The sequence below is a fragment of the Myotis lucifugus genome, unplaced genomic scaffold, assembly GCF_000147115.1.
Source record: "Myotis lucifugus unplaced genomic scaffold, Myoluc2.0 scaffold_252, whole genome shotgun sequence".
NCBI classification, from domain to species: domain Eukaryota; kingdom Metazoa; phylum Chordata; class Mammalia; order Chiroptera; family Vespertilionidae; genus Myotis; species Myotis lucifugus.
Window position 1 is genome coordinate 1,080,343 of NW_005871300.1, and position 23,890 is coordinate 1,104,232.

Sequence of the window (23,890 nt, forward strand, 5' to 3'; positions counted from 1 at the left end):
AGATATTGGTTTACTTACCTAAAAGATAAAGAAAGGCCCTTGGGAAAAAGGATCTCTTGAAAAAAAAAGCCCTAATTTATGTGTGTGTGTTTGTTTTTGTGTGCATTTTATTTTCATTTTCCTTGGTTCCTTTGCCCCTCAAAAGAAATATTAACCCCCTGAGAAGGAGATATAGGGAGTGGTGGCCAATGAATATGGAATTTCTTTGGGGGAAGAAGAAAATGTTCTGGAATTAGATACTGGTAAATATACTAAAAACTACAAATTGTACCCTTTAAAAGGGTGATTTATATAGTAAGGAAATTGTATCTCAATAAGAAGTGGAAAATACATTTTAAAAAATTGAATTCCTTAGAATTCTGCTACGAAAGTTAAAATGTGAATTAAAAAGTATACTTTTATGATATTGATCAATATTATTTGAAAATGTGCACAGGAATGGCAAGATTTGAGTGTTTCTTTTGCTCTAAAACATACATAGTTGTATTTTGTTAAGTATGAGATTAGTTTTCAAAAGTTTAGCTTCATTCTTCTGTACAAAATCCAAATGAAACTTTTATATCTTTTAATGTGGATTTTAGTAGTACTTGTTTTCACATTATTAATTTTCTAAACTGGTCTCAGAGCAGAGCCTCTTGTATCCTTGTGTTTTGTGTTTGTTTGTTTGTTTGTTTGTTTGTTTTGCTTGTTTAATACGTTGAAGAAAATCAGGAAACAGTATTATTTTCAAATTAAATTAAGATTCTAAAAAAAAAGAATTTATTATTTTTTTGTTGTTAATTCTCACCTGAAGATATTTTTCCATTGATTTTCAGAGAGAAAGGAAAGGAAGGAGGGAGAGAGAGAGAAGTCAATGTGAGAGAGATACATTGATTGGTTGCTTCCTGCAAGCACCCTGACCAGGCGGGAATCAAACCTGCAACCCAGGTACATGCCTTTGACTTGAAATTGAACTTGCGACCCTTAGGTGGACACTCTAACAACTGCACCACATTGTCCAGGGCAAGAATTTATTTTTAATTTTTATTTAATGGCCCAATTATTCATCTGCATGGCAAACATTGTGCTGGTGTCTGCTGCAAAAAAAAAAACAACACAAAAAAAACAAACACAAAAAAAAACACTCAAAATTTCTATTGAGGGACAGCAGAGATGGCCACCCCAAAATATGTTTTTGGGATTTTAAATTGGTTAATTTCAAAAAAATCAGACTTAGAAAAAAAAACTTTGACCTTCACCCTCATTGCCTAAAAAACAGATAGAGAACCTCTCTAGAAAAAAAGCTATCATCAGAGATAACTATAGGTCAATATGAACTATTGGTGATAGACAGGGAGGAAGGAGATGGCTCATTTGATTAAAGTTCTGTCTGTGTCCTATGGTTTCAAGTTGGCCCAACAAACACTTGTTTACTAAATATTAACTATTTTCATCTCCTTATAAACTGCTTTCCTGCCTTGGAACTCCCAAACAATAAGCCCCCAACCCCCCTTTCTCCTTACCTCAAGACGGGACATAGCTTCAACTGCCTAACTCATCCCCAGATCCCATATTCTCCTGGAGCCCCCGTATATACATATGTAATAAATTTGGCTATTTTCTCCTTTTAATTTGTCTCATGTCAATTATTCGAGGAGCCGGAAGAACTATGAGGGAGAAGAGGGGAACTTTCCCCCTCTCCTACACTATTTCTAGGAGCATGAGGCTGTGGACTTATAAAGGCCAGAATACAAGTCAAAGTTTCTTATTTTTTTAAAATAAGTTGAATGTTTAGGTTTTAGAAATATTTTCCAAAAGAACTTCAATATAAGGCAGAGCAGAAACTCCCAACCAATTAAGCAATGCCTTTTTGATATTTCACACTAAAACTGAAATTCCCACTAGGAGTCAGACATATAATTTGTTTTATACAGTGTAAACAACATTCCAAATAAGCTTGGTTGCTAAATTTCTACAATTCATTTATATAAAGTAAATTTGTACATATCATTGATGTTTCTGTTGACATATAAACATTTAATAGTGTATGTGCAACATATAATAACCTGTCATTATTTAGAAATATTCATTTTTCAAAATTTATCTTCATTGTTGAAAGTATTACAGATGTCCCATTTTTCCCCCCAATTGACCCCCTTCTCCCCACTCCACCCCCTTTCCAGGACTTCACTGCACTATTGTCTTTGTCCATGGGTTATGCATATGTGCCTGTAAGTTCTTTGGTTAATAATGGCTATTCAAACCTTATATTTGAGCTCTTACTATTATGAATTATTATGGGTACAAGCTAGAAAATTTCAAATTTTATAAGAGGATAAAACTTAAAATCATTTGACCTCCCACCATGAGGAAAACACAACTTACTTTTTTGTATGTGTATCCTTCCAAAGAATGTTAATTCATAGATATACATTTATATGCACGTGTATGCATACTTTTACACAAATAGGATAACATTAAAGTCATCATAATTTCCATCCTTATCCAACTATATACTTTGGAATGCTTTCTTTATCAAAAATAGATATTATTTCATTTATTTAAAGAGTACAAAATAATCTTTTAAGAAACTTGCTCACCATTAATAAATATTTTGGTTGCATAGTATGTTGTAAAATGTTTTTGCTATTACAAATCATACTGCAATAAACTTTCTTATAATATACATTTATTCTGTGTAACTATGAGATGAATTTCAAAGCCATTCCTTGATCCTATTGACCTTTAACATGTTGGAGTACAATACAGAGTAGTACACACAGAAAAGCACTGTTATTATCCTGTCCTCTCTGGTTCATTAATGTATCTCTAAATGTCCAACATTTAATCATGATGAACTTAATAAAGCAATCTGTATCTCAGAAAAATATGAATGAAAATACTTGCAAAAGGTATAACCTTAGAATTACTTCATTAAAAAGTAAACTGGTAAGTGATTAACCTGTAATTAAGATATTTTATCGGGAATGAGTCAATTTCTTTTTTAGAACTAAGACAAAGAAAAAAAAAGGAATCGGGAGGGGAATTTTTTACTTATTTAAAGAGAAGAACAAAAGAACATGTGTGTGAACTGGGAGAGAACTGACATAAAAAGGTATCATAATTCAGTTGTTTCTTTGTTTTTTGCTTTGTTGCTGTAGTTGTTTCTTTAGTAAGACTCTGTAGTCCAATTAAGGCTCCCAGCAGTAATACAGAGTAACAGTATTTTAGAGCACAACCGCGGCTTAATCAAAATGTCACTTTAGTCTGTCACAGGTTACACTTCAAAAAGCTTAGGGTTACCTCAATTAAAAGTGAGTCTTTAGCCCTTGCGGGTTTGGCTTAGTGGGTAGAGGATTGGCCAGAGGACCTAGGGACCCAGGAGTCACAGGCTTCATTCCCAGTCAAGGGGCACATGCCTCTGTGGCAGGTTCCATCAGGAGGCAACCGATCTGTCTCTCATGTAGATCTCTCTCTCTCTCTCTCTCTCTCTCTCTCTTTCTCTGTCTGTCTCTCTCTCTCTCTCAATCTCCCTCTCTCTCCCTCTCTCTCTCTCTCTCTCTCTCTCTCTTCCTCCCTTCCACTCTCTAAAAAAAAATCAATGGGAAAAGTATCCTTGGGTAAGAATTAAAAAAGTGAGTCTTTATTCAAATTGAAAAAGACAGGGAAAAGTGTGCTATTTTTATATCCTTTAATATATTCTATTTTTGTTGGTAACCTTCCAATACAGTGTTTTTGCTTTCTGAAAAATCATCCAAAGCGATTGTAAATGATATTACATAACAGTATATCTTCCTTATTCACAATTATGATCAATCTATTATTGATTTTAATTAAATAATAGCAATCACACTAACTGCAGGAAAACTAACCATTCATTAAAATTTCAGTCCACCCCTAGCCAGTTTGGCTCAGTGGATAGAGTGTTGTCCTGTGGACCAAAGGGTCCCAGGTTCGATTTCGGTCAAGGGCATGTACCTGGGTTTGCAGGCTCCTCCCCGGCCGTGGCCCTGGTCAAGCAATCGATGTGTTTCTTTCACATAGATATTTCTCTCTGCCTTTCCCTCTCTCTTCCACTCTCTATTGCATGACTCTCTCTCTATAGTGCAAGATCTTGGACTATATGTAAAATATTAAATATTCCAAAGTATGCTTAAATAGTAAAATATATGGATTCTGTGCTACCCATAGTGAAGCAACAGTTATTTCAGACTCTGAGCTCAAGGTGTTTGAAAGCAAAATATCTTGTACCTAGTGCCCAGGAACCATTTCCTCCTTGGTAATTCAACAACTTACCGTTGCATATTGAATACACTAGAGGAGACAGGAACATTCCCACACCACACCACTTTCTTTTCTTCAGGAGCTGCCACCAACTTCCTCCCAATGAGGAAAACAGTTGTGATTGTACCTTGGTTAGTAAATCTTAGAGTACTCTGACCAAAAATGACTATGAAAGGAAGTTTCCACTATATTGAAGGAAGCTAAAAGGAAGGTAAATATCCATCTTTTAAAGATGCACACCTTAAGAGGCCTGCCCAGTGCACCTAAGACATAAAGGAAACATGAGTAGATATTGCTTACAATTATCAATTAAGTCTAGAGTGTCAGGGCTACATTATTTTTAAAATTTCTTCATCAGTTTTATAACAAAGACACTGAAAATTGATCATTAAAAGCACTTAATATAGCCCTGGCTGGGTGGCTTAGTTGGTTGGAGTGTCATTCCATACACCAGAAGGTTGCAGGTTTGAGTCCCCTTCAGGGCACATACCTCAGTTGTGGATTTGATCCCTGGGCATCTGATCCTACAGGAGCAACTGATCTGATTGGTGTTTCTCACATTGATCTCTTTCTCTCTCCTCTCCTCTCCTCTCCTCTCTCCTCTTCTCTTCTCTCTCTCTCTCTCTCTCTCTCTCTCTCTCTCTCTCTCTCTCTCTCCTCTCTCTAAGATCAATGGAAAACATATCATTGGGTGAGGATTAAAATAAAACAAAATCAAAGCACTTACTATAGGTTGCATACACCAGTAACTGCATTATGGAGTTCCCTGCAAAACATTGGTGCATTTGATTACTTTTCTGATGTTCCACTCAATAGAAACTCGAACACATAGAAATTTTTCAAAATCCCCACAGGTATGCGTTTTAGCTGTTGTATTCATCGAATGGAAGTTTATTTAGTGACTGCAAGAATGCTATGGTCCTGCGGGAACAGCAATGAGCCTTTCGGGGTTGGAAGGCTGAGCTTGAATAGCTGAGCTGACCCTATGCTGAGGCAGAGGCTCTCAAAGTGCCCACCTCACCCCATGCCAGGGGCTTATTCCTGCCTTCCTTCACCTGAAATCAATAAAAAATGATGGTTTATCCCAGTTAAAACCGAGTTTATTATTATCACACATCTTAGTAGAAAGAAGGGAAGTTGATAAGAAAATATAGGTTTGTTCCTATCAAAAACTGAGTATGACTTCAAGAAATCAATAATCATAATGGAGAATGTTATAGTTGAGAAGATCAAAAACAATCATAAAAACAAATGCAAAAGCTACAACAATTATTCTGGCATTTGTATAATCTCTGGTGTATGAACAACAAAAAGAAAGCTATCTGAGTCTTTAAAAAATTATATTTAAATTCAGTCATTATCATTTTTCTTTTATAACTTTACTACATTTTATTTTCAAATGAATGTAGATGATTATTTTCCACAACCACTTAGCTTAAAAATTATTCACAGCCCCTTTTTAAAGTGTGATCATTGCAGAGTACAATATATAGCTTGTATATAGAGATTTTGTATTTGATAAAAATAAGCTTATGTAAAAAACAAGCTTATGTAGATGCATGTACATATATATATACATGTACATATGTATATGTACACACACACATACAGGCATACCTCAGAGATATTGCAAGTTCAGTTCTAGACCATAGCAATAAAGTGAAAACTGCAATAAAGCAAGTCACATGAAATTTTTTGTTTCCAAGTTCATATAAAAGTTATATTTACACTATACTGTGTGCAATAGCATATCTAAAAAAATGTACACACCTTAATTAAAAAATATATATTGCTAAAAATGCTAACCATCATCTAAGCCTTCAGCAAGTCATAATTTCTGCTGTTAGAGGGTCTTGTTTTCAATTTGCAAAAAATAAAATAAAAGACAGTATTAGTGAATCACATAAAATGAAGCACAATAAAGTGAGACATGCCTATGTATATAAACTACTACTATTGTATTACAGTGTGAAGATTAATAAAGAAAAATATCATTTATTTTTTTAAATTTATCTTTATTGTTGAAAATATTATATAAGCCACCTTGTTTTTCCCATTGATCCCCTCCATCCCACTCCATCCCCACCCCAAGCCTCCACCACACTATTGTCAGTGTCCTTGGGTTATGCATATACGCATATAAATTATTTGGTTAATCTCTTCCCTGGGGAGGGCCACTCATGCCCTAGCACTCACCCCAAAAAGGAAGTGACTATACTCTCCATAGCCAACAGGAAGATGTTTTTGTATTTATTACTCCAACGGGAAGAATGAGGATCTCCTTCTTGCCTGGCAACCACTCAGCCAATGAAAAGCCACTATACTTCCAATGCCCAGTTTCCTCCAAAGGACTCTTTGTTAACAATAACCCCTCTGAGTTCCCCTTCTCCTTACAAAACAACATTCCTCTCCTTTGTTCTCTGGACTTGCAGGTGACTAGCCATGAATATCCTGAATTGTGATTCTTTATTGTTCTTGAATATACCCATTTTCCTAGACAAATATAGGTCAACAATAGTAGGATGACAATTTCTCAAGGACAGACAGATACATTCTTCTTTGTAGCTAAGTTCTATTAGACCTACTCATTTCCAGTATTTTATGGTAAGACTATGGTTGGACCACTTTTAATTTATTTAAGAAATTTTAAAGCAGTTCAGGGGAACAGGATTTACCACCCCAAAATATGCCTCTTTGGCATAAGGATTACTTTAGGCTAATTGTTTTTAAGAAATAACACAAGAACAGCTCTAAAAACTAAGTAGTAGTCACTCTTTCGTAAAATATATTTACATTTACAAGGAAAATTTCCATTGTAATGTCTTCACTCTGTACCAGGAAGAGGATGAGAAAATCTCTAGAAATTTATCAACGAAGAAGGCACAACTATCACTTTTAAGTGCTTGGCTTGTTTACCTCCCATAACTCCCTCCCCACTCTCAATATCTTTTGTCTTTAGCTAAAGATGGTAATGGCTTGGCCATTTAGGGGAGTTACTCAGTCTTCCATGTCTACAGGAGATATACACATTATTAAGCTTTTGTTTTTCTCAGGTTAACCTATACTTTTATTATGGGGAGGGAGGGTCTTAGCCAAGAACCTAGAAAGCTAGAAGGAAAATTATTTTTCCTCCCCTAAGCAGGAAACACTGATTATCAGAGAATAATATTAAAATTTCACATGGAGAATAGAAGAATGGCTTTTCATGGAAAATAATTCTGAAAGAAAAATGGAAGGAGGATAGAAGGATGGAAAGAGGATAGCACAGGATGAAGGAAGAGGTAAATAAATCAAACAGTTATTTGACTCCTTCTAACCAAGTTCCAAGTTTGGAGATATTAGAAGAAAACAAGTTAAACAACTAGGGCTGAAAAGAAATAGTTAAAGAATCTTTGTTCAGACTGCCAGGAAGCAGTAGGCCTCTCTCCCCACCCTCTCTCTCTTTTCCTTCTTCCCTCTTTCTTTGTCTTCCTCCCTCTGCCTTTGGCTTTAGTGTTGTGATGATGTGAGGCCAGTGAGCCATCCTTCCAAATCTGAGAAAATAAATTAACAAAGAGAAATAGAGCTGAAAGTTGGATTTAATTTTTCAATTATTTCAAATCTGACTCGAACTATACCTGAAGATAACTCTGCTTCATGCTCTTGGTTGTGTGAACCAAGAAATTCCTTTAGCTTGAGCCAGTTTGGCTTGGGTTTTCCAATTACAGATAAATGAGCCCTAAGTAACACAACCCTGTTTTCTAGTTGTAAGTTGTTGAAAACAAAATCTTATGCTATAGAAGGCTGATTACACAACCTGAACTCTAACAAGCTTACTACCCCACATCACTCCATTTGTCTCACTTTGAAATATTATTCAACTGCAGGTCTCAACTCCTCCTTAGACTGCTGTATAGTCAATATATGATTTCAACTTACAATGGTAAATCATATCTTTACATTGTTACTGATAGCACCAAATTCGGTGGTAATGAATACTAACTCCATTTAAACTCAGTTCACATGGATTCTCTCCATCCAAGAAGCACTGAACCCCAGAAAACCTATTACCTCATCCAGTAATATTTTGTAATATGTGCTTTGAAGCAGTTTTAAAGAGTTGATACTTTCCATTCTGAATATGGATTTTATTTTATAGAGGGAATATGTGGACGGACAAAATAGGGAAAATCTTCATAATAATATTAAAACATGACACTGTTTTCCAAGGAGATATATATATATATTGTTTTTAAGAAGAGAGAGAGAGAGAGAGAGAGAGAGAGAGAGAGATTTTTAAAACTGTGATATAGTTTTCCATGGATCCCCAAATGTTCAAATATTAAAATTATTATGTAAACAGCAATATATAGGAAGTAACTATAAAAAATGAAACTGTTTTCCTTCTATTATTTATAAACATAGATTTAGTGCTCGACTCCAAACCCAGTATTTATTAATGAATGTACATATAAATATTCAAACAATACCTCCTAAGTGTACAAGCAAGATTTCACTAAAATTCCCTATTTTTCTTTAAAATTCCCCTTGAATCTGCTTTCTTCCTTTAACATAGATACTTTAGAGACAACTATTTATTTCATGTTTTCAACTGTAATGTTACAGGTATCACCTAAAATTGAAGAAATGATCTCCCCACATTCATTGGAAAATCTGGTCATTAATTATACAAATCGATTCATCCATTTATTTTGATCCCAATAAAATAATAAGTGATAGTGATATACTTATATAGGTACTTAGATAAATATTTCAATTTCCAATTTAATAAAAATACTCAAAGATGTACTAGAAATATTAAAGGGATTACCATGAATTAAAAAAACAGTTCTTGGCACAAATTAGTCTAAAGAAGTATAAAATCAATTTTCCCAAACAGAAAAAAAAGAAAATTACTTGTTTTCTCCAGAATTTGATGAACATGTGCATGATATAAAAGGCAAATTTTCCAAGCTAATGTTGCACACACAGGTCCTTTCTTTTGTGTTTCTAATTTGATACTGTCTTTCCTCAAAAGCTTCACCAAATTGTATAATTTTTAAAACTCTGAAAAACCTGGACTGGTCTTACCTATTAGATAATTTTTAAAATAATTGTTATCTTCAGTTTTCCTAATCATGTTCCAAAGGTCATACATTATTTGAGATAGTCCTGTTAAAATATCATTCTAGCTAGTTTAACTATATTGAGTTATTCTAGATCTGTATGAAAGTTTATTGTTATTAATTTCTTTTTTGTTATTAATTTCTGCAATCACTGGGAAATAAAAGTATCTTCCTGATTTTGTCTTAGAAGATTTCTTCAATCTCAGGGCCTGCACAGAGTAAAGAAGAATGAGATTTACAAGCTGACAATTTACTCAGACTAAATATTACACTCTGATATATAAAATATAAGATATATTTTTTGCTAGTGCTGTTCAACATTCTATTATTTTCCAGTCACTATGTGAAGTCCTGAGAAGCATTATTTTGCTTACTTCTCACAACAGGCCATTGGGACACTAACATTAACCCCATTTTTTAGATGAGGGAACTGATATATGTCATGCTAAGAAAATTAATTTTAATGTATATTATGGCAGCAGCAGATAAAATATGTGCTTGGTTATTTTGAATTCACTAGTAAAAATTTCAAATGATTAACACAATATACATTATCTTACTTATATTAAACTCTAAATTCATATTATGAGAAAACAGAAAGAAATATAAATAAAGTATTTCATTTTCAATATATTTCAGGGAGATTTTTCATATCCATGACAAAACACCTTTGTGGAAAATATTTAGGTGAATGTGATATGCATTCCCAAGTTCCCTCTCACAAATGTATTTCTTTACTAAAAGTAAAAACACTAATTTGATTGTACTTACTTTGTAACTATGTACTTTTTGCAAACAAATAGTAATCAGCAAGTTGGAAAACCATAATTGTACTGTTCCATGGCCTACATTCTGCACCTCATTATACCTGCAAGAGTATGCCAAATTCCTGTAGAGTAATGTGATGCATAAATGAGAACATTATTAAATAAAACAAGGTGTGTATGAAGTCCCAGAATAAAGTAATTGTGCTATCTAGGTTTAATTTACAGAATAAATGAATAGTAAATATGAACTACTGAAATATAATTAGAAAGTAAAATGAAATCTGGAGAAATGACAAAATGTCACTCTGAACTAAACCAAGCCCAAATGCAACTTGGAGAAACAAACACAGATTCTTCCTTGGGCTTTAGGTGAATGGCATGGCCTCTTGCATAAGAGAATAACCCTTTCGGGGAAGCTTCTCTAATGCAGTAATAAGTGGATGAAGAAGAAAACACAAATCAAAATTACATTTAGCCATATTAGGAAGCATCTTAGAAAAAAGCATTTTGAGGACATTTGATGCATTTAAGGAATCAGCAAATACGCCTAAAGGTTTAAGAAAATAATATATTCTTCAAAAATCCATGTTTATGTGGATGGACGGACAGCAGGATGGAATATTATAAATAGTTAACATATATTTGATGAAAGTATTAAAAAATGGAGGTAAGGCTGTCTTCCAAAATATGCATGGTGGGTGGCTATGTCCCATGATCCAAATGGGCAGGGAGTCTCAGTTATTTATTCCTACCTTATAAATTAGTGGGTTAAAGCAACAACCATTTTATTTCTTCATGATTTGTGGGTCATCAATATGAGCTGGTTCTTCTGCTGGTCTAACCTGGGGTCACTCATGTGACTATAATTATTGGAAACTCAATTGTGTCTGAATGGTATAAGGTGGCCTCATTCACATGCCTTGCCATTGCTGCAGACTGTCAGCTGGGCCACTGTCTAGAGCAGGAAACCTGGGCTTCTTCACATGATGATAATATTTTTCCAGGATGGCAAGAATGAAGGGTTCCTGGTCTCTAGAGCAGTGGTTCTCAACCTTCCTAATGCTGCAACCCTTTAATACAGTTCCTCATGTTGTGGTGACCCCCAATTTCGTTGTTACAAATTCAATATAATTAAAGCATAGTGATTAATCACAAAAACAATATGTAATTATATATGTGTTTTCTGATGGTCTTAGGCGACCCCTGTGAAAGGGTCAGTTGACCCCCAAAGGGGTCGCGACCCACAGGTTGAGAACCGCTGCTCTAGAGGGTTCAGCTTGGTAGTTATACCATATTACTTCTGCCACACCTATCCTTCAAAACAAGTCGAATGCCAGCCTAGATTCAAGGAGAAGGTAACAGATATCTACTCTTGATGGGAAGACATACAATAAACTTGTGGCCATTTTAAATTTTCCAAAGGAGGTCAGAAAGTAAATAACAGAGGGAAATACACCACATGAATTAATCTAGAAATGGTCTGTTCTGCAAAATATATAGCTAGAATTAAACATGAGATTCCAGCTTTAAGGCCTCTCTGTCATTAAAATAACAGCATAGAAATTTGTAATAAAGGTGACAAAATGAGTTTGGCATTTGACTTTTTTTCTGGCCTTGTCCCAATGGAGGGAGGTTGGTGGGGGGGGGGGCATGTGGTGAGGGAGGAAGAGACTGAAACTCTCATTAGGGACTGCAACATCAGTCTGCTCAGACCTCATGGCAATGGGTAGAAAGAGGGGGAAATCTCCTAAGTATAGCACATATAACATCTTCTTTAGAATCAGAAGAATTTGGACTCGAATTCTAGCCCTATCATCTATTAGTCATATAATCATGGACAAGTAAAGTTACTGCCCTCAGCTCCAACTTATTCCTCTAAAAATGTATATAATCATGCCTAAGATGCATGATTATTCCATGGAGTAGAGGAAAATGAAAATCAATAATGCATGCCTAGCACAGAGTACATTCTCAGGAAATGATGAAGATGCTGCTGATGATGATCAACATCTATTATATATATATATATACTAGAGGCCTGGTGCATGAAATTCGTGCACTGCGGGGGGGGGGAGTGTGTAAGTGTCCCTCAGCCCAGCCTGCACCCTCTCCAATCTGGGACCCCTTGAGGGATGTCTGACTGCCCGTTTAGGCCAGTGGGATCTGGCCTAAACTGGCAGTGGGACATCCCTCTCACAATTCAGGACTGCTGGCTCCCAACCACTCACCTGCCTGCCTGCCTGACTGCCCCTAACCACTCTGCCTGCCAGCCTGATCACCCCCTAGCCACACCCCTGCCAGTCTGATCAATGCCTAACTGTTCCCCTGCCGGCCTTATCGTCCCCAACTGCCCTCCCCTGCAGGCCTGGTCCCCCCAACAGCCCTCCCCTGCCGGCCCGGTTGCCCCCAACAGCCCTCCCCTTCAGGCCAGGTTGCCCCTAACTGCCCTCCCCTGCTGGCCTGATCACCCACAACTGCCCTCCCCTGCAGGGCCATCTTGTGGTGGCCATTTTGTGGCCACATGGGGGTGGCCATCTTGTGTGTTGGAGTGATGGTCAATTTGCATACTAGTCATGGCTAATTAGCATATCAGGTCGTGACTGTGAAGGCTTCATAACCAATTTGCATATTACCCTTTTATTAATATAGATATATTTTTTAAAAATATTTTATTGATTTTTTTTTACAGAGAGGAAGGGAGAGGGATAGAGAGTTAGAAACATAATGATAGAGAAACATCGATCAGCTGACTCCTGCACACCCCCTACTGGGTATGTGCCCGCAACCAAGGTACATGCCCTTGACCGGAATCAAACCCGGGACCCTTGAGTCCGCAGGCCAACACTCTATCCATTGAGCAAAACCAGCTAGGGCAACATCTCTTATATATTATCCAAGTTATACTTGTTAGCATCATCCAGTGCTTTCCACATAGAGTACTTGGAGGAAAACTCATGTGCTTTCCTCAGTGGAGGAGGTCTTAGAATTGTATTCATCCTCAGGCTCTTACTTTCCAAAGATATCTAAGGATCTTGTTATTTTATTAATAAGTTCCTATCAGTGATTGAAGAAGTAAAATAGGCTCACTAAAAAATGTTAACTATAAGAGAACAAGGATAAATCAAAGAAAGATCATATATAGAAGATAGAAGAGAAAAAATGTTGGGGAAAAATTAGTTTCAGTAAAAACTGCCTTAAACGTGTCACAGATTGGTCCCTGAGATCATTTTGCAATCACTAACATATACAGTGAAGACCTGAGGTCATTAAGAGAAGGAAAACTAGATTTAGAATTAGTGTGTCAATTTTAACAATGTAGGGCTTATGCTAAAAGTAAAGCATTTAAATGACATTTTTAAGCAAATAACATTCAAGATTATGAAGAATGTTGATATCCTAGAGCAGTGGTTCTCAACCTTCCTAATGCCGCGACCCTTTAATACAGTTCCTCATGTTGTGGTGACCCCCAACCATAAAATTATTTTCGTTGCTACTTCATAACTGTAATTTTGCTAGTGTTATGAATCGTAATGTAAATATCTGATATGCAGGATGTATTTTCATTGTTACAAATTGAACATAATTAAAGCAGTGATTAATCACAAAAACAATATGTAATTATATACGTGTTTTCTGATGGTCTTAGGCGACCCCTGTGAAAGGGTCGTTCGACCCCCAAAGGGGTCGCAACCCACAGGTGGAGAACCACTGTCCTAGAGAGTCATTCTACAAGTATGCCAGATAAAAGGGAGATTTGCTGTAATTTCCTTCTATATTCAAATTATTTTTCCCTTTGTTAGAAATTAGGTATCCTCATATGAAGGCTGGAGAAACTGCTAGGAGTATCATTGTCAATTTTATTCAAAAATGGAGGAGGTAGCACAAATTAACTGAACATAGAAATCAGTTTCATCTAGGTTTAAGAGGAAATTAAAAGGCTAATATGTGAGAATGTCATCAACACTGACTCTGTCCTAAGGCTGCCCTTCTGAAGGAATATTTGTTCCTTCTGGGCTGCAGCTTCCTCATTTGGAATTTGTGTCTCAAAGGAACAATGGTGAGCAGAGTATCTCAGCATGCACTAAATGATGAGTAAATGTTTGCTAAAGGAATCAGAGGATGGGCTTGAGTCATTCTTATCCAGATCAGAGAGCTCATGAGGCAGCCACCCAACCCCCTTAGTATCAGGTAAAATCTACTAATCTAAGCTTTCTCTATCTCATTTTCATATTTATTATGAATAATATCATTAGAATGTATAAGTTAGTTTTCTTTCAATATTAAGTGAAAAGATTTAAGTTAATTTCTTCATTATAGGCAAATCATATTGTCAACACTGAGAAAGTAGGCTCAGGTATGGACCTAGAGAAGATTCATTTGATGTGAATCCCAAGAAGAAATTTATCTGCTAAGACATACTCTCCATGGTCAACTAAAGGCCCCAAATTTATACACAATACGAGCCTAGTACCCGTTTGCTGACAGGAGCTCCTCCCGTACACCAGGAAGAACCTCCGACTGAACTCTCAGCTTCCCGAAAAATGCCTCACTTGTTTATAAAGTCTGAAAACTGCAGGAAAACCCTGATTTTATCTTTCTACCAACAGACTGAGACCTGCCCTGTCCAATCAGAACCGCACAATATGGAAAACTTTCACATAAAATGAACTTAAGAACCTGGACAGAAACTTCTATTATAAAAAAAATGGCCTCCCTAGTTTAGGTTGTTACCTGAATCTGTGTCTCCTGGACTGTAGCTCCTTTTTGCTCAAATAAATGTATTTTATTCCTTATATTCTGAAATTAATTTTGGTTTACATAGGTATTTTTACTAGTGTCTAGACTCAGAATGGCAAATACTCTTAAAGTTGTGACCAAACTTGGATTGACAAGTTGTAGCATCCCAGAGGTATGTTAATTTTTTCATTAAATTTATTGGGTTAATAAAATTATATAAGTTTTATGTGTATAATTCTATAAGATATCATCTGTATATTGTAATCTGTGTTTCCTACCCCATGTCAAGTTACCTTCCATCACCATGTATCCTCTTCTACCTCCCCCTAACCCTCTTTTCTCTGCCAATCACCATAGGACTCCAAGGCCTTGTCCAGGCTCAAAAGAAAAATAGTAATTAATCAAATAGTAATATTTGACATGAATGCAGATGGAGAGTTAAACCAGTATACCTGCTTTCTCTGTTCCAAAAGCAAAGAAATGATGGCCCTGTTCAACTCTGTGCTAATCACCACATGTGTTTTGTTGGCACTGGTACCGTGCTTCAATTAAAAGTGAGGCAAAAAAACTGAAGTCCATCTAGAAGAGAGTGATGGTGAAGACATATAGCTAACATTTATTGAGCGTAAAATATAACAGGGCTTAAAATCATGATCAGTTTGGGTCCAGAGTTAGATTTAATCAAAAGCAGAGCAATCATGGGTTGGGGATCTCAAATAAGTCAGTTTAAACATTTGAGGTACTGTCATTGGGAATTAGGCTTATTGTGTACCCCTCCTTCTATAATAAAATTAATTACAAGCCACAGGATGCCAGATTTTTGGCTTAATGACAAAAAGAAATTATGTAATATGCCTATTCAAAAATGGAATATTCTACTTTAGGTGGAGTAATTTTAGAATCACTGAGGGTACTCAAGCTTAGTCAAGATGACCAATCTGGCTTTAGAGAAAATTTTAAAGTGAATACATGTAAGGCTAACACAAAAATTTCACAATGACAGACCCAGCAAAGGTTAAAATAAATTTAAATGTTAATGTCTTGGGTAAGTCTTACACTCTATGGTGTACAAGAGATTGTCCAGCCTACAATGTCTTAAACCCAGTCATTTTCCAGCTTTATATCTTCTGCTTAGTGTCTGAAGACACTGGACTACATGACACATGGTTTGGCTTTAGCATTCCTTGGAATTCTGAGGGTCTATGACCCTCCAAAACAGTGGTTCTCAACCTTCCTAATGCCACAAGCCTTTAATACAGTTCCTCATGTTGTGGTGACCCCCAACCATAAAATTATTTTCGCTGCTACTTCATAACTGTAATTTTGCTACTGTTATGAATCGTAATGTAAATATCTGATATGCAGGATGTATTTTCAGGGGTCGAGACCCACAGGTTGAGAACCACTGCTCCAAATAATAAGCCTTTAACCTATTCAATTACTATATCCTTTAATTTCTCTTTTATGCTCATAACTAGAGGCCTGGTGCATGGATTCGTGCACCAGTGGGGTCCCTCCCCAGCCAGCTGGCCCTGATTGGTACTGAGAGAGATGGGCCGGACACACCCTGGAGCCCTCCCGTGGTCCCTCCCCACCCTGATTGTGCACCGGTGGGGTCCCTTGGCCTGGCTTGTAGGGATTGGGCCAAAACCGTCCGGTGCATGGATTTGTCCAGGGTGTGTGTGGCCCATCTCGCCCAGTCCCTATCGGCCAGACCCCAGCAGCAAGCTAACCTACCGGTCAGAGCATCTGCCCCCTGGTGGTCAGTGTGTGTCATAGCTACCGGTCCAACGGTTGAATGGTAGCTTAGGCATATATATATTAGAGGCCTGATGCATGGAATTTGTGCAAGAGTAGGCCTTCAATCCCCTGACTGCCAGCCTGCCAGCACCGGCTTCCCTCTGGCACTCGGAACCTGCGCTTCCCTCACAGCAGCCCTCGCTTCGTCTGGAAAGTCGTCTGGAAGGACGTCCGGTCTAATGAGCATATTATGCTTTTATTATTATAGATAGATTGCTAATGATGAGATGATAGCAACTAAGTGTGTCTTTTATTACTAGCTTCATTTTAGAGGTGAGGACACCAAGGCTCAGAGAGGTTATAAGACTTGCTCAAGATTACACAGGCCTGAGACACAGGTTTGTGAAATCCCCAAGTTCATGCTTCTAACCACTGCATACACCATCCTCCACAAAACACAGTTACAATTTTTTGATTTCCTCTCTCTCCTACTACAAACATAAAATATCAAAATATAATTGAAAATATCAGTTACTTTCAAGCATATGCATTTGTTTATATGTTTCATATTACTAAGAAAACAAGTTCCTTGAGGTCAGGATCCAATGTCTAGTTATATGTTTTTAAAGTGCAAGCATACATACTACTCAATGCTATGTTCAATGCTGCCATATAAATTATATGAATTTTAATGTTTCTATACAAATGCCTTAGCACTAATAAGACAAGTGCACATAAATCATCTCATAACCTCATTTTACACCATGAGAAAAAAATAACAACAAGTGTTAATTACTGAGAAATATATACCACAGCCTGTTCTTCTAAAGAAAATAGAGAAAGTTCGTTTTCATGGTTACAGAATTGATATGTTCCCACTAGTAAATCACTTTAATGCAAGCATCCTATAACTTTGGAAGTGACACTACTAAGATTCATGAAAACCTACTTCTGGACAGGAAATGAGAAGTCTACATGGGGAATGGAATCCAGAGAGAAACTGTTGTGTGCCCTGGACTCTTTAGCATTTCCTCAAAGGAACTGTGCAAGCAAAGTGAAAATACAGTAACTTAAACAACACTGTTTTGGCTTCTATCCCTGATAAAATATAGTGGTTCTAATTGAGTATATATTGATCTAATTAGTGTTTTCTTTCATTCTTTTTCTAAGAATTAAGGAACTGTTCCCAGAGTTGGGAAAAAATGATCCTGTAACTTTATGTATCTTATTACTTCTTTTAGAGCCCTTTTTGTTAAATCTAAAATTGATGCATTATTGAATGGAAATTCTGCAATTATTCTTCACAATTATTCTAACACCAATTTCAAAATATTTCATAGGGAGTTTTTTAAAATAATGAATTACATATATTCAACCACAAAGAAAAGAAGAGCAGAAAATTTATGACTAAACAAATTTCTTTCCTAAAAATATTTTTGAGGAAGACCCAAATTAATCAATTGACATTTTCCTCTCAAAGTGACCAAGTTTGTAACTTCAATAATCAAAGCAAATTTCCTAGAAATCTTACAAAAATAGTTTGTAGTTTTAATAATAAAGCCTTTTCATATGATTTACTTGGTATCAGTAAAATGATAGTTCATTTATAAAACTATGTAACTCCACTGTAATATTCTATCACTTGTTAACCATCTTAATAATTAGTATTAAATCATGTCATAGTTCATTTAGTAGCACTCTATCAGAACAGTATCTATTAGGAAAATCTGATATAAAAGTTTCAATATAGCATTAACTATCTCTGCATTAAATCCTTATATTTCTATCTCTTTTTATACTTATATAAATTTGGGGTTTTCATAATTACTTACAATTTATGTTAATAGAGCATAATAAAAATGGTTTGCCTCTAACCAGAGTAGCTTCAATACTTATAAACACAGTACTTCCTAATTTCACCATACACACACCATGCCATGAAATTATTCTGCCTTAGGTTTTAAATAGTCCTCAATGATGCCACAGGAATAAAAATGTGGGCTGTAGAAATATAATGTGTAGTCTCACTATCTAAATTTACTGAACAAGGCAAAGATATACACATGTGTCAATGGAATTATTTAGCAAAATTCCCTGTTTGTCAGTTGTCCTAGGAGGTCACAATCACATCTATTTAAAAGCCTAAATTTATATCTTTATACTTCAATGAAACATGGAACTTATAACAGATTATATCATACACAAAACTCTGAAAGTATTGGCAATATATTACATTTCTGGGTAAAGAGGAAATTAAAACCACTGGAATTAGTGGATAGATTAGCCAGTTAAGCCTTTAGAAAATTTCAAGTAGCCTGCTTCCTCCAACTCCAAAATAGGCGCGTGCGCACACACACACACACACACACACACACAACGTATTAGCAATGTTTATTGTAAATATCTCCTAACATAACTGAATACTCATGAGCTATTATGTAGTAGTTTCATGTAGAAGCAGGAACCTTGGTTGATATCTGCAAGCATCTCATCCCAACCACATAAGAACACAGCAATAGCATCAGCAGAAAGCAAGATCCTAATTTCACCAGCTAGAAAACTCAGCAAAACTATGAAGCCAAAAGTGCTTCAAAAGCAGCAAGAGGAAACAGAGCACTGGTTTAAATGGACCAAGGAACTGTTGGTCATTAATGAAAAGATAAAAGGCAGATATAACATATGATGGTCATTTACATAAAATACCAGAACAAGATACTGCTTTACACTAATACATTTAATGATAGAGGAGACAAAAATAATAGAAGAGGGGAAAAGGGTGGGGCACTTTTCCCTCAAATGATCACAGTTGTTGCCATCCCTCTTGAGAAAAAAAAAAAAAGAAAGAAAATCACCTCTGTCTGGTATCTGTCAGTTATATCCTGATGAACCCATCCCAAAACACATAAGCACAGAAATCTCACATTTCAAAAATGAGGTGTGTGTGTTCCTGTATGTATATATCACATGCCTGTGGGAGAAAAAGACATGTGTGAAACACAGAAGATTGGTGTTGCTCAAGGTCATTCCCTTCTTGAAAAAAGAAACGGGAAAATGACTAAAAGAAATGGTCTGGGGGACAGAAGTCAAATGACAACTTCTTTCCACCTGCCTATATGCTCACATTGGTTCCCATGGGTGTCCTGGCTTTCTTATGACTCTGCCCCTCTTAATAGGGACCATAAGAGGGCTTACAAGGAAGGAAGATTTTGCTGAGAAATTTCCTATCAATACCTGTCAGTCTTAACCTGCTAAAGAGCCCGGCCAGCTCTAAGTACAAATGCTTAACAAGCACAGTGGACTCAGATCTCCAAATTGGTTTGCACAGTTCTGTCTCTCCAGACAGGAAAAGCAAAGAGAGGCAGAAATGTCCATTTTTTTAGGAACTTCTATACGTGAAACTCTGTGCTAGCAGGTGTTTATGGTTGTGACATTTCACCTAAACCCCTGAGGATGAGGGTAGAAGGACAAGACTTGACCTACAATTCACTAAATCCTTAGCTCCTTAGTGAGAAAAGGCCAAAAAAAAAAAAGTGAAATGAAGAGGGAAAAGATTATTTCATTATTTTCCCAAGTACTTATATGCTCCACCAGCAGTCCTTCTTTCTTGGGCACACTCTAAACAGGTATGCCTTATTTGTTAACAAATATTACAAATGATATAGCTTCTGTTGTAATAATATTCTGGAGAAATGTGGGGGACAAAGAGGTGTCCTTGTCAGATTTGTAGTGTACAGAAGTCAGTTTTCTGTCTAGGATTTTCTGAGTGATGGGAGAAATGCCAATAAATTCATTAAAAGAGAAAAAAATCACTTATTGTTTCCCAAATTCCCAAGAATTTTTTAGTTTTATGCAGGCAGTACCTTGAGTCTTCAGAAGGTTGAGTGGGGACCTGCTTTTCTGTTAAGTCTGAGTTACCCTCTATATCCTTTCTTGGTTCTCCCCAGAGCTTGAAGTTAAGAGCAAATCTGTCTTTAAAGTGGCCCTATCTCCTTCATCGTTACTGGGCCTGGGGTGAAGGGGATGGTGTAGTAGTCTTTCCATTAGTATTCCAACTGAGGGTAAAGCAGGTGTATAAATGAGCTTGATTCAATCCAGAGGATGTGAGGGGAGAGAAGAAACAAATGGAAGTATAGGAAAAAGCACTTAGTTTCAGGTTTTGAATCCTGAGAAATCCTATTTGAATATCAAGGCATTTTTGCAGCAAGCTTTTATTCTGTTCTTGAATATTCACTCACAAGGGGATGAGAGTTGCAGGCCCAGGACATCAATACCCTCCATGCCTCTCTTTACCTCCTTCTCATATCCAGGGAGCCACCTCAGCAAAGATGTGCCCGCTCTGCCAGGGGGCCCGCTGAGCTCTCCTGCCCCGCCCCAAGAAAGTGTCAAGGAGGGCCTGGCAGCTGCAGTGGAGGAGCCCAGCCCCCAAGCCAGCTCCATACATGGCTTTGTAGCACCACCAGCCTGCGAGGGCTGCAGCAGCAGCCGAGCCCAGACTCCAGAGGAGTCCAGGACATCAAGAGAGAAGAGCAAGCTAGTGGCCAGCTTGTAGTCTGCAAATGCCATCATATGGATATCTATCAAAATGCAGCTGGAAGAGGCATAGCAGGCAGTGCCCTTACACTCTTCTAAGCGGCTTCAGCAAAGAAAAACCCTAGTAGCAGTCCCAGCCACTGTCCCCCAGAGCAGGGTGCCCTGTGCTGGGCCTGGCCAAACCCTCTGCTGGGTGCAGCCATCCAGCAGCGCTGGGAGGCTGGAGACAGACGAGCACTCCTCCGCTGAATTATTCAGACCACCTCCACGATGGAATGAAATATTGATGAGACTACTTTGGAAGTGCTCTGTCTTGCTAATCCTAATGCCCTGAGAAGGGAGTGGATTTTTTTTTTTTTTTGTAGGGGACAAGGAGGTGATGGAAAAAAGGAATGAGAAATAGGGTGCTTTGGAAGTTCACTAAATTTGCTCTACCTCAGCTGGCCATGGGAATCTCCATTTTAACATTCAGACCCAATACATTAATTAGGCAGTCACAATTACACCCTACTCCTTGTAAATCAAGAATTTACAAAATTACATGCTATACACACACACACACACACACACACACACACACACACACTACTGCACACAAGCCCCTCTCCACAACTGAGACAATACAGCTGGGGTGGTGTTGAGGTGGTGGTTATGGTTTTAGCCTGGCTCCTCTAGATATACAAATGACTTCTTTCATGGATCTATTTTGGTACATTAAAAGCAACCTTCACAATTAAAAACCATATCTCAATACACACACACAACAACAACAACAACAACAATGAATTTCCTTCCACGCAAAGACAAAGCAAGTTCCAAAAAACTCCATTTGGGATTAAAGTCTCCAGATGTGTAATTTACAACTACTAAAGGATCTGGCAAGCTCTGCCACGATAAGGAAAGAAAATCAACCTGGCACCAGGAGTAGGGAAGGGTCAACAATTATCCTGGCCTGAAATAATGGGTGGAAACCAAGCACCCTCTTGCACTCCACAATCTGGGGAGGGCTGGATACCAAATGGTCCCTGACAACCATAACCCGAAGGAAACACTGGATTTTAACCTCTGGCATTTTCAGATAGGTTCACCAAGCCCAGTGTTCCAAAAACATCTGCTACGGCGGAGTGTATCCATATTCCCTTAGCTTTCACTGCTAGATTAAGTGCTCAGGTATAGATTTATAGCCCGCCTACTAGAATTATATTGCAACATCAGGGAACGCCCTTGGATACCCAGCTGCTAATAATTTTCAAAACATTAATAAGTAAAGTAGCCTGCAATGCAGATAAGACACTAGAAACAAGATCATAAGGAAACTGGGTGAGGCAAGTAGTCTTTTGCTTGTTACCTGGTGCCTCTAGAGGAAAAGACGGTAGTAGGACGACTTTCTGCCCGCAGGTACGATTCCGGCAAGGTGGCTCCAGGTGGCTTTCACAGTCCAACGCGGGTCTCTCTCCTCACTTCGGCTGCCCTTTGCCATAGCTCAGCACCTGCATCCTAGGGAGTCCGAGAGATGGCTTCTGCCACTGATGCCGCTGCCTGCAGGTCGCGCTGGGTGGGGAAATCCGCGGCGATCGCCCCATGAAACCCACGTTTCTGCGCCCAGGGAGCGGGCAGAGACAGGGCGGCCGCTCACGCACACTCAGACACACACACTCAGAAGCACACACACACTCGCACCAAGGCGCGCGCGCACTCGCATTCACACTTGCACACGCACACCCAGCACAACACGGGGAGGAGGCAACAAGGAGGGGACAGGCCCTTCTCACGATCGGCGTGGATGCCCACCGGACCAAGGGCAGCAGAGAGAGTGGTCTGGCATAGCCATCGCCGGTAGATCATGTTTCCTTCAAGTTCTCCTCCAACCCAAATCCACATAATTCAAGAGCTGGTGACATTTTGACGGGGAGGAGAGAGCCGAGGAAAGAAAGGTTGAGGAGGAGCCGGGGATTTTGTTAAGCAGTTTTAAAAGCAATCCTTGTTACCTTGTTTGAACAGAATTCAGAACCAGCAGGAAGGGCTAAACTTTTGGCTTCAAATGATGGGGTCCAAAATGTAAATATCTTTCTGGCCAAGACAGGAAGGTCTGGATGCACAGAAACAAGAGGGCTGCGGGACCCTCTGTTGACCTTGTGATGTACCTGGAAGCAGGTTAATACCGGCGCTTTCCAAGCCTCTGGGTAAAAAGATCCACACACATAGGTCCACAGCCAGGTAGCCGCTCCGAATCCAGCAGGGAAAATGGGTCTGAGAGTCCTCCGCCCTCGAGAACCTGAGTACGGAGGGCAAGCCGAGTTAACACATTTGCTTCTGGGCAGTTGGATAAAAGACAGTCAAATGCATCAGATAGGCGCGCACGCGCGCGCGCGCACACACACGTAGCTGGAGAACAGCTTACAAAAAATAAATGCCAAGATGACTTCGAAAGGCAGAAAAAAAATCCAGAATCCTTCGGAAAAAAAATGGAAGGACCCGCTGGAAGGTTATGAAAATCTTCCCAGATCTTTCATTGTTTCTTTCTGGTATGAGTGTGTGCTTATTTCCAGAAGGTTTCGTTTATCGGCCCCACCCCCGTCCAGTTGCGCTTTTTACTCCAGATGTAAACGGATCTTACAAAATGGATTATGTGGGTGGGTTGTGCTCATAGCCCAGAGCTCCGAAAAGTCAAGAATCCTAAGAGAACCGCGAGCTGCGAAGCCCTTCACATCCTCCAGGGAGAAGGAAAAACACGCAGGAACACAGGCA

The 23,890-nt window shown here is 38.1% G+C and overlaps 1 protein-coding gene across 1 annotated transcript in view; it reads right to left on the reverse strand.

Moving 5' to 3' along the window:
• LRFN5 (leucine rich repeat and fibronectin type III domain containing 5) overlaps positions 1–23,809 on the reverse strand; it is a 295,046-nt gene extending 271,237 nt beyond the window's left edge. The window contains exon 1 of the mRNA XM_023762562.1: positions 22,491–23,809. The gene's annotated coding sequence lies outside the window, so the exon portion shown is untranslated. The remainder of the gene's footprint in view (positions 1–22,490) is intronic.
• Positions 23,810–23,890: the final 81 nt, after the last annotated feature.